The following is a 5,157-nucleotide window of genomic DNA, read 5'->3' on the forward strand; positions in this document are numbered from 1 at the left end:
GGACCGAACAGCTCCCAATGGCCCCCTACTGCCAGGGTTTAAGACACAGACCAGAAGGGCATTGTGGCTTTTTTGTTAATTTTGTTTTAAAGTGTTCCTTTTGGCATCATAATAAAGGAATTGATTTATTTTTGTAATTAACTACATGAAAGGATCGATTTTTGTATGTATTATATTATGTTATGCTCAGTCTAGCCGCTCTGAATATTGACAGGTAATAAGCTTCATACAGTCAATTACGATTTCATGAATTAATTGTGTTTACAGCTCTGTCAGCTATGAAACAAATCCATCATTAAGGCGTTTTAACTCATTTTGATCAAAAGTTTACATCCCCCTTTCAAAATGTGAATTATTTTACCAAAATAAGAGGGATCATGCAAAATGCATGTTATTGTTTATTTAGTACTGACCTGAATAAGATATTTCACATAAAAGATGTTTCCATATAGTCCACAAGAGAATTTATTAATTCAATAGTTGAATTTATAAAAAATGGGGGTGAAAGCTTTTTGAATTTGAAGATCAGGGTCAATTTAACTTACTTTGTCTTCTGGGAAACATGTACCTGTTTTCTGTAGCCTCTGAAGGGCAGTACTAAATGAAAAAAATGTATATTTAGGCAAAATAAGAAAAATGTACACATCTCCATTCTGTTCAAAAGTTTTCACCCCCAGGCTCTTAAGGCATCATTTTTCCTTCTGGAGCATCAGTGAGCATTTTGAACCTCCTGTAATAGTTGCATATGAGTCCCTCAGTTGTCCTCAGTGTGAAAAGATGGATCTCAAAAACATACAGTCATTGATGGAAAGGGTTCAAATACACAAAAATGCTGGAAAACCAAAGAATTTGTGGGACCTGAAGGATTTTTCTGAAGAACAGCAGGCAGTTTTAACTGTTCAGGAACTTCAGAACTATCACTAAACAAGAAAAAAAAAACAGTTTTGGATTATTCAATCAACAAGACAGTATTAAGAATCAAGGGGGTGTAAACTTTTGAACGGGGTCATTTTTATAAATTCAACTATTATTTGTAAACAAACTTTATGTGAAATATCTTATTCAGGTCAGTATTAAATAAACAATAACATGCATTTTGTATGATCCCTCTTCTTTTTTGTTAAATAACATTTTGCAGATTCTGAAAGGGGGATGCAAACTTTTGACCTCAAGTGTAATTCATAATAACCCTTTCTCCAGTGAAACAAGTTTATCCCCTGTTGTCCTCTCACATCAAAATCCACCAATATTTTGTTTAGAGATGTTTTGGACTGTTTTCGCTTGTAAATGGTGCTTGATCTGTGCATATTTCTTCAGACGAGATGACTTTTTCACTGAAGGAAGCGTTATTATAGACTGGTATTTTGATCAGAAGCAATGGTTTGAAGGTAAATATGTTTTAGTGATAGATTTGTTTCTTACAAACACACAGATTTCTGTGTAGATTACTTGTGGAGTGCTGTTTAGACTCTCATTCTGATGGCACATATTCACTGCAGAGGATCCATTGGTGAGCAAGTGATGAAATGCTACATTTATCCAAATCTGTTCTGTTGAAGGAACAACCTCATCTACATCTTGGATGGCCTAAATTTGAAGCGAATTTTCATTTTGGGTAAACTGTTACTTTAATGCATGATTTATAGTTACACAATATTCCCAGGACAAAAAAATGCAATAACATCCCAAATTACCAAGCCAGTCTACTTTCAAACCCCTCATTTTTAAACACCCTAGTCAATCAATTTATATTGAATAAAAACAAGTCTTATTCAATTCCCTGTTTCACTTAGAAATGTGACATTATTTAAGTAAAATGAGATGAAAGTTCCATTTTGTGCTGACTTTAAATACTATTTTAATGTCCACTTTGTACTTGCATTTGTCATTTTGGTCTGCAGCATCATCTTGAGACAATTTTTCATAACCTTCAATCTGTAACTTTAAAAATTTGCAAGCAAAAAAAAAAAAAAAAAAAAAAAAAGAGTTAGGGATAGTTCACCAAAAAATGAAAATTACCGAATGATTTATTCACCCTCAAGTCATCCTAGGTGTATATGACTTTCTTCTTTCAGACGAATACAATTTATATATTTAAAAAATGTCCTCCCTCTTCCAAGCTTTATAATGGCAGTGAATGGCTGTTGAGATTTTGAAGTCCAATAAAGTGCATCCATCCATCATTAAAAGTACTCCACATGGCTCCAGGGGGTTAATAAAAGCCTCATGAAGTTAATCACTGCATTTGTGTAAGAAAAATATCCACATTTAAAATTTTATATACTGTAATCTCTAGCTTCGCTAACTGTTGAATGCGCGTTCACAAGAGAGTGGTGTTCCAGATGACATAAGATGTAGGCGAATGTGGAAGCGCAAAGGAGAGAGCAAAATAAAACACCAGTCATGAATTAGAACTACACAATTAGAATTTGTAAAGAAAAATGTTGGAGGATTTCGATATAAGCCATTTTCGATATTTTGCTGTAAACAAAATTTGGTTCTCGCATATTCTCACCGGAGCTTACTATTAGTTTTTAAATATAGACGTTTTTCTTACACAAATGCATTGATTCACTTCAGGAGGCCTTTATTAACCCTCTGGAGCCATATGGAGCACTTTTTATGATGGATGGATGCACTTTATTATTCTTCAAAATCTCAGCAGCCATTCACTGCCATTATAAAGCTTGAAAGAGCCAGGGCATTTTTTTTAAATAACTCGATTGTATTCGTCTGAAAGAGGAAAGTCATATACACCTAGGATGGCTTGAGGGTGAGTAAATCATGACATTATTTTCATTTTGAACGCAATGCTATATTGGTCTCATAGGATTCAATGATCTGTGCTGAGCTATGCTAAAAGTGATATCGCCAGAACAGGAGAATGGCTAAATGGATTTCAAAACGGTAAAACTCAACTTATTAACTCGGGGGGAGTTGGAGAATGAGCCTATTTCCAAAAAAAAGTGGAGTGTTCCTTTAAGTAAGTTACGTAACACCACTTTTGGCATTCTAAAGTGTCTACTGTTGTCTGCTGTTAGTCTATCAAGCAGAAGGTTGAACAGAATGTGAAAATGCGATTAAAATCCATTATGATGAATCTGACAGAATCTCAAGCTGAGAAGTGTGAATTATCACACACACACACACACCAAAAAAAGACCCCTATTTTAAAGACATGTTATGATGAATTTCCATGATGGTCCAAGCTGGTTTAGTAAGGCAGGCAGACCTACATATCTGTTGTTCTCCAGCAAAACCTGCAGCAAAAAAGCTGTTTTACCAACCTAAAAAGCTAGTTAAGAAGCCAAGCAGGCAAGAATTCAAGCAATGATGGTATTTTAAGCACGATGTGAGAAAATCACGAGAAAATGTATTTTTACTTCAGCTCTTTCATTATTCTATATATTTCTTCAACTTTTGCCTCACAGGAAGTCTACAGATTCATGCCACCCGCCCGCTCAAGAGAATATGCAGCCGATTACACACCCTAAGCAGCCGAATGAATATTTCACACCAGCTACAGGCCGAGAAGAAATATGAATACAGATGTCACTCAGTTGTCAAGATCTCTCTAACGCTTCTGCTGTACTGCCACGAAGACGCCACACACACTCTCAATGGGTCCCGCCTGAGGCGACGTGCCGTCTGCCGTCTATCTATAGCGCGGAGAAATATTTTAAGATTTTATGCTTCTGCACCCCATTAACAATTGCCTCTGTGACAGGCTACAGCTACACCTGAACTGCTGAGCCTGCAGAACCTACAGCTCCATGTAAATATTCACAGAATATTCGCTTTTCTTTTATATTAGGTGCAACTTGTAGCTGTGTTTTTACATAATAGCTTCCAAGGCACAAATTATGAATGCATAATGATATCAGGGCTGTAAATGATAGGCTAACAAGCTGCTTGAACCTCTTATAAGGCATCTTGATAACCCATCGAGTATGTACATTTTATGTGCACTTGACATTCATGAATGTGCCTCTTTGTGTGTACTTTTTAAATAGTTTTTATCAGCTGTTTAAACTCTCTTCTGATGGCACCCATTCACTGCAGAGGATCCATTAGTGAGCAAATGATCTAATGCTCTAAAAATCAGTTGTGATGTAGAAACAAGCTCATCTTGGCTGGCCTGAGGGTGAGTAAACATTCTGCAAATTTCTGTATATTCTATTCTATATAAATATATATTTAAATAATTAATTGTAAATTAATTATATCATACTGTACAAAAATAAATAATAAAACATTTGCATGTGGAGACACTATAATTTTGCTTTAATAGATTAATTAGTTTAATCAAACAATTGAATTCATTAAACTTTAACAATTAAATAAAAAAAAATCTAGATTCTTTGTTTTTTGATGTAATATAGTGTTAATCAAATGACTACATAAAACTTTAACAGTTTAATTATTAATTTTTAAACTGGGGGGTTAATTTGATCCGCACCGTTACCGGACTAAGCACCTTGGTTATAATAAACGGTCCAACAAATTTGGGTCCCAGTTTACGTGAGGGAAGTCTGAAGTTGATGTCCTTAGACGACAACCAGACCTTCTGGCCACACACGTAAAGTGGGGGCTTGATATGGTGACGGTCCGCCAACGCCTTGTTCCTCTCGCCAGTCCAAGTGAGGGCTTCTCTGGCAATCCTCCAAGTACGGAGGCATCTCTGAATAAACGTATGCACGGAAGGAACAACAGCATCAGATTCTTGAGAGGGAAATAATGGTGGCTGGTAGCCTAAAAAGCACTGGAAGGGAGATAACCCCGTAGACAAGACAGGGAGTGAGTTATTCGCATTCTCGACCATGGTTAACCTGGACTCCAAGATGACGGTTCGGCAGATGCCACACAGCGCAGAACCCTCTCCAAATCCTGGTTGGCACGCTCAGACTGACCATTGGTCTGCGGGTGATATCCAGAGGACAGGCTCGCAGTCGCCCCCAGCCGTCGACAGAACTCTTTCCAAAATTTAGACACAAACTGGGGACCCCTGTCAGAAACCACGTCCACCGGTAGGCCATGAATACAGAAGACGTGATCTAAGACAATAGTCGCAATCTCCCTCGCTGAAGGTAAGTTGAGGACGGGAATAAAGTGGGTCGCCTTCGAGAACCTGTCCACCACAGTGAGGACTACAGTCTT

The sequence above is a fragment of the Garra rufa genome, chromosome 23 (assembly GCF_049309525.1).
Source record: "Garra rufa chromosome 23, GarRuf1.0, whole genome shotgun sequence".
Lineage (NCBI taxonomy): Eukaryota > Metazoa > Chordata > Actinopteri > Cypriniformes > Cyprinidae > Garra > Garra rufa.